Here is a 10,658-nt window from a genome sequence, read left to right as displayed (position 1 = left end):
AGTTTCTTGTCCATTCCCACAGTTTCATGTTTCAGCAGGTCAGATTCTGGGCTGAAATAAATGACCTTGCTTCCCTGCAAGTTTAACTCTCGCAGCCCCTAGGCGATACAAAATGAAAACAGGCCTACTGTGTGCTCGGGTGCTTTTGGAATCATTGCTTGTGGGATTGGCTTCACACACCCTACAAATGGGACAGGGGGTAATAATACCCATTTTACAGATAGCCTGAGGTCCCAAAGCTGATGCTATGCAGATATTTTCTAATTCAGGATTGTGGAGAGAAGGGGAGGGGTTCTGCTCACCTGTTTTCAGAGTGGTGAATTGTTTTAAAGTCTGCAGATCAACTCGGGGGCCTCTTATTGCCAGGAAACAAAGTCCAGTTGGTTCCCTCCCATACTGCCTCTGGGAGAACAGAATCCAGTAGGAGGAAATTGGTACGGTTTGCAGAATGGTGGAGGGAAAACTTATAGTCTTTCATAGTGGATTGAAAAGCAACACACCAAGAAATTGTGATAAAAATTCCCAGAGTTCCCTATGTAAATTCGGATATAAAGATCTCTTCACTGCTTTGTTAAGGTTTAACTGAGATAAAATATTTGGAACCACAGACCTATGCGAGCACTCAGAGGGTGGGGAGAAAAAGAAAACCAAAACCAAAATCTCTGGTAAGAGTTTTTTTGTTTTTTGTTTTCCTCACAAAGCACCTTTACAAGCAGCATTAAAAGACAGGTTCTCCTCCAACTTCTCTGAGAAGTTGCTTAGTAACCCATTTTATCAATGGGGAGCTGTGCTGTTGGGTCTTGAGGTGGAGAAGCACAATCTTTCAATGCCCCCACATAACCCTAGACTCAGGATGTTTAGTTCATTTCTCTGTCTCAGTGTAGCTAAGTCAGTTGTTTTAAGCAGCTGGACATCCTTTAGTCCAACAGATCTTGATTGCATTAGAGAAACTTCATTTTGGTTTGTGAAAGTCAATCCCTACCAGGTGCTAAGCTTTTCTAGGTACCCTGGGAGGTGGAGAGAGGAGTCCCCAGGATTTCACATTTCATTGACCTTCAAGTAGTCAGTGTGCTGCTGGATAGAATATACAGCCAGAATGGTTAGGCTATATCTGGCACATCACTCCCTTAACTTTTAAATTTAGGGATTCAAGCCACCACTAGAATTATCACCTTTTTAAATTTCTGGCTTTTGAGACCTTAAACTCTTTGTGAGATATAAATATCAGAATACTTGGTCTGCCAAATCAACCAGTAGGCAGTGACTCCCAACCAAAATAAAGCAATCCTGACTCCATTCACATCTGAGTCATGGTGCCAGGATGGCAGCCTGAGAAATCTGCATGGTTTGGCTGCAGCTGGGGTTTGTGATGAAAGTCAGGCAGATATATGCCCTGTCCTTTCCTAGGAGGCTAGGAATACTTAGACTGTGAGAGTTACATTATTCAAGACACAGACTGAGAGAGTCAACTGTTAGTTGAGGGTTAGGTTGCAATCAGCCAGAAACTCTTTGGGCTCTGATTATGTTTAGCAAGGATCCAGGTGGTTGTTTGTAAGAAACATGGAAACAGAAAAGTTTAATATTTTGTGTTTGAGGACGGAAGGGTCTTGAAACAACAGTGAAAGAGTATGGCTTTCCGGAAATCTTCTGAGCAACCCCCCATCCTTCCCTCAAAGCTTAGAGAAAGGGGCTGTTAGTGTTCCCCTGCCCTGACTCCCACCTCCCTTTTTCATCACTATGTGCCCAGGAAGCAGGTTGTTGTGGCGGTCCCTGGCTCGGTCTTCAGAGTCGGAGAGGCGTGCCAGGCCTGGAAACAGCTTTGGACAGAACGTTCCTGTCTGGACCTTTACTAAGTCCTTTCCACTCCCAGCTGTATTTTTTTTTTTCCTCCCTGGAAAAATGGAAAACAAATTATGCTAAATGATTTATTTACATGAAGATGGGCGCCATCTATCGGAAACAGCTGGAGTGACAGCCTACCCCGCACCCAGCTCCATAAGGACATGCATGCATCGCTAGCTTGTAATTTAGGCAATTTTGACTAAAGACCACTGGTATTTCCTGAGGGGAATTAATGGCCAACTCCAGGAATTCTTTGGGACATTAATACTATATTCTCTCATTAAGTCCCCAGGAAATGGCCATCTTATGGGGAGGTTGCCCTGGAGAGACTAGAGAAATGCACACTTGGGAAGAGGTTGGGGGTGCCAAGACACTAGTTCAGCCGGGTTCCCAGCTCCTCCCCCTTCTCCTCCACAAAGCCTGGGCTCTAAAGGGTGCGGTGTGGATTTGAATGTCATCAGTGGCAGCCTGCATTCGTGCCTGTCTCAGAGTTGAGGGTTTGTGGCCAGCGGCAGGTGCATGGCTGGTGGAACGCTCCCAGGAACGGGTTGGGAGGGCTGGAGCGAGCTGTACTCAACTGCACACCAGGCTGGACTGATTAAACCCACTCACGCCAGGCCTGGCGTCAGTGATTCGCTTGGGGGTGGGGTTAGATGTTTGTGTCCTAGCCCTTCTGCCTTTTTTCCCCCTTCAATTTAGTTGACAGGTTAATTTCAGAGCTTAGTGCTGCTTGTGAAAGTCGGTGTGAGCCACCTCAGCTGGTGACTTTCAGGACATTCACCTCTCAGGCATATTACGTGCCTCCTGGTTGCTTTAAAAGCACTTTATTACTCTCATCAAATTATCCTCTGACTTACCCAAGGCTGAAGATGGTGGGCTTGAGGTGTGGTTAAGACCTAACTGGGTTTTTTCTCTATTACAATAGCAATAAAGGCCGGTTAACAGATATGCCTCTGGACAAGACAATAAAATCTGTGACGTGGGTGGAGACCTAACTTTCAGTTGGGTTCAATCACCTGGTCAAGGGATCACCCCGAGGAAAGCAGGTTCACCTTAAGCAATGCTAAGAAGATAGGAAGAATAATCTGTCCTTTTATTATTATTTATTCTTTTTATCTTGTGAGTGTATTACCTGTATGTTTGTAAGTGCACCCGTGTTGTGCAATGTCCATGGAAGTCAGAAGGGGGTGTCAGAACTGGAGTTACAGGCGGTTGTTAGCCATCCCGTGGGTGCTGGGAATCAAACCCTGTTCCTCTGCAAGAGCAATCAGTTCTCTTAACTGCTGAGCCATCCCTGCAGCCCCATAATCCGTCCTTTAAGGAGATAATGTAGTAGCTTTTCTTCCCATGTCAGCTCCTTATACAGTAGCTTACCAAGCAGTTCACGTGTAGCTCTGTAAGTCTGCCTGCTTTTTAAAACTTTTGAGTGTTTTGCCTGCAGGTATGTAAATGCACCCATGTGTGTACCATGTATCAGAAGAGGGCTTTGGCTCCCCTGGAACTGGAGTTAGGGATGGTTGTTAGCCACCACATGAGTGCTGGAACTGAACCCGGTTCTGTTCCAGAGCAGCCAGTGCTCTTAACCTAACTGCTGAACCATCTCTCCAGCCCTATCTGCCTGCTTTTTGAAATTCTTCAGAAAAGCATAACCTTTCTTTTTCTTCTCTTTTCTGAGCATGCTTTCCCTAGCACTTTGGGCCTCCTTACTTGTTCTCTAAAGCTCTCCTCCCTGCCACGTGCCTGATCTCCATGCCGGCTTAAAGGGCATGACTTTTTTCTATTTTCCTCCTCCAGGCAGCTGCTGAGATTTACAGCATGACTGTCCTGAGGATTTTTTGTTTTGTTTTGGTTTTTTTTTTGTTTTTAAACTGATTTAATTTTAAATACTAAATTCAAGCTTTCATTTGAGTTCATTTTTGCATTCTTTTATTAACGGTGATGGAGGCTGGTAATCTCTGTGAATTCCAGACCAGCCAGAACTACCTACTAAGAACATGCCTGTCTCAAAAAACAATGAGACTAAAAACCTCAAGTGGGGCCCCTGATTTCCCCTGTACCATCTCTCTCTCTCTCTGTGGCTGCTAACAGCCAGAGTTATTTGACTCTACACAGAGTGAAAAATTTAAGCCAGTCAGTTTTCCAATTTTCCCTTTGTCAATAAACAGAAGCAGTGCTAGTTGCTTTGTGGCCCTTAGCCTCCCTGGACACAGCTGTTGACACCGGTGAAGGTGGCAACTTTACTAGAGTCATTAGGGTGAAAGCCTGGTCTCTGGCAGCCCCAACAAGCTATGTTCAGCCACCTGGCCTCCACATGCCAAATAAAACAGACACATAATAGTAAAAAGCAGAGAAAGATTTTATTTAATGTGGCCACACTGAGAATAAAGAGGTTCAGTGACCCCCTGACTCTGTCCCCAAGTTCATGGGGAGAGGAGGCTACCGACAGAAGGTTTATGGTTAACTAGAGGGCAAGAGATGAGACGTGCATAAGACGTGCATTAAGGTGTCAAGGTGTGGTCCTACCGAACACTGACCCATCATTGTCTTGGCTCTAGTCTATGATGGTGGTGCCATGAAAGTTGTCAGAACTGTGTGAAATCTCTTCCTGGGAGATAAGTTCTCCCTCTGGCTGGTTGTAATATTTTTTCAGGGGAGGGGTGACCCATTGTTTTAATAGTCCGATAGCCAAAGGGAGGTGTACCAGCATCTCTTTTGAACATCCCCTCTCTTTCCATAGTGGTTGCAGCAACATCACTGTTGTATAGATCGTGCTACAAACCTAGTTATCACATTCTCCTAAGAACAGATCTAGTACTCAAAACTTCAATCTCCCAGTGCAAGTCCTCTTACCAGCTCCACAGAGAGGTAGCTTAAATTAGACCTTAAACACATACATATTAAGACCATTTCCCCTAGAGCTTACCACCCTGAATTAACTGGAAATATTTACTTATGAGCCGTGCCTTCCTTGAGGGCAGGACTGTGTCTTCAACTTTGCATCCCTAGAGCTTCCCAGCTTCAAGATATTCAATAGATACTCATTCTGTGTTTGTTGTGAGAATAAAAGAATCCACTCTTAGACCTTAAACACATACATATCAAGACCATTTCCCCTAGAGCTTACCACCCTGAATTTACTGGAAATATTTACTTATGAGCGGTGCCTTCCTTGAGGGCAAGACTGTGTCTTCAATTTTGCATCCCTAGAGCTTCCCAGCAGTGAGTTAGATTTCAACTTTGCATCCCTAGAGCTTCCCAGCTTCAAGATATTCAATAGATACTCATTCTGTGTTTGTTGTGAGAATAAAAGAATCCACTCTTAAAAGGATGACAGGAAGGGCTCTGTGTTACTGGAACAACCAGAATTCTGAACCACTCATACCAGAGTGAAGGAGTGGTCCTATCACTGCCACTAGCCTAGCTGGAAGGGCTGCGAAGGTACAGAGAACCCTCAGGTTGCCCCCGTGGAGATGACTATAGGGCTGGATTATATGTAGCTCTGGGCTGGAGAGCTTGCGTAGCAGTTGTAATGGCTGTAACTCTTGGGGAGTTTCAAAATCAACGGTTCCTCTGACCTTTTGATTTCAACCCTCAGGCTCCAGAGAACTAACTTTGTTAACCTTTGGTTTCCAAACTCAGGCACTGTAGTAGGTGCCTCAGAGTCCCTCCTCTCTGGGACTGAGAATTACATCTTTCTGGTTATCCTGACATCTGACCACACTGTGATTAGTTCTACAGCTCTAGCAATAAACCTCTGTATCCACACAACGCGAACAAAGCAGGAAGTATCACATCCCCTGACTCAAAGTGGCTTCATCTAATAGGTGAGCAGAAATTGACTTCTGCTGGGCATGGTGGCTCAGGCTTGTAATCCCCGTACTCAAGAAACAGAGGGCAGGAAGATCACTGTGGGGTGGAGGCCTAGAGCAATGCAGAATTCCAGGCCCCCCAAAAAAACACCACTTCCTCCTACACAAGTTGCATTGCATATATGCTGTGGCTGTGCAAAGTTACAGATCTGTTTTGTAAGCGATTCATCAAATCTGATTCTGTATTTTTTTACTTTATGTGTATGCGTGTATTGCCTGCATGTAAGTAAGTGCACACGTGTCATGCAATGCCTACAGAAGACAAAAGAGGCCATCAGATCCCCTGGAACTGGAGTTACAGTTGTTAGCTGCCATGTGGGTGCTGGGATTTGAACCCAGGTCTTCTGCAAGAACAACCAGTGTTCTTAACCATTGAGCCATCTCTCCAGCCCCTGATTCTGTATTTTAATGGTGGTCCCCAAGATAATTGGCCCAGAACCAGTGAGGTGCTGTTAAAAGCTTAAAAAAATTGGCTCTCTGGTGGGGACAGGGATTTATAGTATATGCCAGTAAATACTTACCCAATTCCCCAATGGCAAATTTTAGGCTATCAATTTACCGTGTTCAAATTCAGAGTCAAGAGATATGCAGCAGCATACCATTATTTAGTATTTCCAGCATAAAGATACAAGTGACATAATGCTGACAGACATAATTGTGTAATGAAAATACAAAGCAAATGATGATTTGGGGAGTATCCATCCTCTGTCCTGTTTTTGAGACAGGCACTCATGTAGCCCTGGTCTTGAATTCTAGCTGAAGATGACCCAACTCCTGATCCTTTTGCCTCCACATCCCAAGTGCTGGAATTACAGATGTACCATCCCATCTGGCATATTCTGCTACTAATAAACATCATTTATAAAAGTCTGACAATCTTTTGACTTTTTAATAATATATTTTTAGGTGTATGAGTGTATTGCCTGCATTCTTGGAAGTGCACCCTTGTCATGCAATGCCCACAGAGGTCAGAAGAGGGCACTGGATCCCCTGGAGTTAGGGACAGTCGTTAACCATCATGTGGGTGCTGGGAACCAAACTTGGGTCCTCTGCTAGAGTAGCCAGTGCTCTTAACCTCTGAGCCATTTTTCCAGCCCCGGTTTTCTTTCTTTTTGAGGCAGGGTCTCACTATATAGCTGGCATTGAGCTCAAGAGATCTGCCTGTCTCTGCCTCCTGAATGCTGAAATTAAAAGAATGGGCTATTTTACTTGATCACTCTGTGTGTTTTCAAGACACATGCATTGTTGTGGGATTTCTCAGAACTTCGTTCCTTTTTATGGTTGAACAATATTCCACTAAGTGGATGTACGGCATTTTACTTACCCATTCATAAGGTGAATATTTTAGTTCTTTGAACTCTTTGGCTATTATGAAAAGGGTGATTATGAACATGTATTTCAAACTTTTATGTAAACAAACGCTATCAATTCTCCTCTCTTCGACTTCTTTTTTTTTTCTGAGATAGAATCTATGTAACTGGGTTAGTTACTTTCCACTAAGGTAACCACAATACCTGACAGAAACAACTTCAGGGAAGGATTTATTTTGGTTCATGGTTTCAGAGCATCATTGTGGGGAAAGTAGGGCAGAGCGGTGTACTCCATGGCAGTATGTGGCAGAAACTGTCTGCAGGTGCAGTACCAGGAAGTAGAGAGAGTGATGACAGAATTGGGTGTGTGTAGGGGTGGATAACCTTGAAAGGCCCGGTCCTAATGACCTACTAGTACCAGCTAGGCCCTACCTCCTAAAGGTTTTCCCGCCTTCCGAAACAGAACCAGCAGCTGGGGGTACTGGCATTCAGAACACAAATCTAAATGAGACATTTCAGAGTCAAAAAGCCTAGGCTGGCCTGGTGTGTTCCTCTGTTCAACAACTTTTTTTTTTTAAAGATTAATTTATTTTATCTATGTTTCCTTGCATGACTATGTGCACCACATGTGTGCAGGAGCCTGAGGAGGCCAGAAGAGGCATCAGAACTGGATCTAAAGTTATAGGCAGTGATGAGTCACCATGTGAGTGCTGGGAACCAAACTCTGGTCCTCTGCAAGAAAAGTAAGCACTCTTAACCCCCAAGCTATCCTCCAGTTCTTGCTCAACTTAAGGAACTGCTGTTATGTTCCACAGCAGCTGCACATACCTGCAAGGTATAAGGGTTCCAATCTGTTCCCATCTTCTTCAACATTTATTCTCCATTTTTATAATTTAATTTTAATAATATTATTTAACAACTAGCTTGTAAAATACTTTCTCACTTGAATAATCCACTGTCATTGGTTGGCATGAATGAGCCAACTTTGGCATACCACGGCACACAGCCTAATGAAAATCCCAACACCATCTCTTTCTTTTGTTGACAAGAGCATACTCAACAGATTTGGCTTTCCTTCTTACACTTTTTTTTTTTTTTTCAGAAAACTGTATAAAAGGTCTTGGGTCCCTTCTCTTTGGGAATGGAGATGGAGATGATTTTCGACTGTTGGGGAATCACAGCTCCCAACAAGCACTGGAGGCAGACCAGGGTGTTTCTCTCCCACATTTGTGCAGAGGAACAAAAATAAACCCCATACGTATCTTTTTGACACCCAGATGTATCTTTTGGATGAGCTCTCAAGCAGTTACTTTAACAGGGCAAACAGCTGTGGTCTGTTTCAACATAATTTGATGTAATCAGGGTTAATTTTGATGATGTAGTAACTCTGAAGACTGTTTTTTAACTGGATTACTATTGGGTCAACAATCATGTGGCATTACATTTAGTGGCTGAAACAAAAGCCAGAATTAAAACAGCTTCACCCTCACCCCTTTCTAAATGACAGCCCCACTGGGATTAGATGTTATGAGACACATTAAACACAATTAACTCCAAAAGGAAAGTAGTTACAGTCAAATTACAAGCATATCCAGAGGCCAATATATCTCAGAAGAGTTGGAAATTCATGTTGTTTTCTTTTTCTAGAGCGGTTAGAAATATGTTGGTGGCAATCATTTTTTAATATTTTCATGACATTCTAGGACAAAACTCAAAAGATTCTCTGAATTATCCCTGATTCAAACAATAAGTTTATCCATTAACAATTCCCATTTTCATGCATGTTTTAAAAATGATTACTGGGCGTGGTGGGGCATGCCTTTAATCCCAGCACTAGGGAGGCAGAAGCAGGCAGACCTCTTTGAGTAAGGCCAGCCTGGTCTACACAGTGAGTTCCAGGACCGCTGGGGCTACAGGGAGACCCTGTTTCAAAAAGACCGAAAAAAAAAAAAAAAAAAGATTGAGTTATGGGGCTGGAGAGATGGCTCAGCAGTTAAGAGCACTGACTGCTCTTGCAGAGGACCCGGGTTTGATTCCTTGCACCCACAGGGCGGCTACGATCCATCCTTAACTCCAGTTCCAGGGGAATCCCAAGCCCTCTTCTGAGCTCCACAGCATTGCATGACATGGATGCACTCACATACATGCGGGCAATATATTCATACACACAAAATAAAAATAATTAAAAAAATGATTGAGTTTATACACACGCGCGCACACACACAGACACACAGAGTCAGGTGTGGTGACGCTTGCCTTTAATCCCAGTACTCAGGATGCAGAGGCAGATGAATTTCTGTGAGATGGAGGCCAGCCTGGTGTTCTACATAGCGAGTTCCAGGCTCGTTTGTGGCTGTCTCAAAGAACAAAAACAAGAACAAACAAGACTGATATCGTAGTCTGTCTCTCCATTGCTGTAACAAAATACTCTGACCAGTAACAACTTGGGGAGGAAAGGGTTTATTCAGCTCACATCTCCCAGGTCACAGTTCATCAGGGAGCCCAAGGTAGGAACTCCGGGCTGGAAACTGGAGGCAGGAGCTGGAGCACAGGCCATGGAGGAATGCTGCTTACTGGCTTGCTCCCTGGCCCCTCCTCAGCCTGCTTTCTTATGCAACACAGGCCCACCTGCCGAGGGGTGGCACCACCCACAGTGGGCTGGGACCTCCCACATAAATCAACAATTGAGAAGATGCCCCACAGACATGGCCACAGGCCAGTCCTATGGAGGAAATTCCCCAATTGAGGCTTCCCCAACCCAACTGTGTCAAGTTGACACTAAAACTATCCAGCACAACTGAGTACTAAATTAGGTATAGCATACCAGGATTGAAAGAGTGTGTAACAGCTAGGTGTGGTGGTACACACCTTTATTCCCAGCACTCAGGAGGCAGATGCACATGGATCTCTGTGTGTTTGAGGCTAGCATGGTCTACAGAGCAAGTTTCATGTCAACCAGAAGTACATAGTGTGACCCTGTATAAAATATTGATGATAATGATGATGATGTATGTGCACAAAGCCCAACACACTTGGAATTGTTTCTGAAGAGAGAGATCTTTCTCCTACTTTCATAGGTCTGGCCATCGCTGTTTATGACCAGGCCAATAGCATAGCCCTGGGCTGCTCTGAGCACACACATTTGTTTAGTCTCCTCTTGTTCTTAGTTTTGACCAGTCTGAGACACTGCTAAAGCCAATGACAAAGGGCATAATTCTGTTCTTGAAAACAGAATCTTTAAAAATAGATGTTTTGGAACAAACAAATGTATTGTTTCTTCAAAACCCAATTCAATTGTATAGTTTCAAAAAAATCTTGAAATGGTATGTTTGCAGTCTCTTCAGTAAATAAACCTCCCCTTATCTGCTCTGGTTTTTGTGACTTGGGATACTAAGAATCCTAAAATGCAAAGCAGCTGCTTATCCTCCTTCTGCATCTTATTTTATCAGGAATTCCTCATCTAAAAAATTTCCTGGGGGCTGGAGAGATGGCTCAGCAGTTAGGAACACTGGTTGTTCTTGTAGAAGACCCGGGTTCGAATCCCAGCACCCACATGGCAGCTAACAACTGTCTGTAACTCCAGTCCCAGGGGATCCGACAGCCTTTTCTCTCCTCCTTGGGATTTGCACGACACGGG

The sequence above is a fragment of the Nannospalax galili genome, unplaced genomic scaffold (genome assembly GCF_000622305.1).
Source record: "Nannospalax galili isolate Female #2095 unplaced genomic scaffold, S.galili_v1.0 scaffold278, whole genome shotgun sequence".
Lineage (NCBI taxonomy): Eukaryota > Metazoa > Chordata > Mammalia > Rodentia > Spalacidae > Nannospalax > Nannospalax galili.
The sequence above is the reverse complement of the archived record's forward strand: the minus strand, read 5'-3'. Positions refer to the sequence as shown.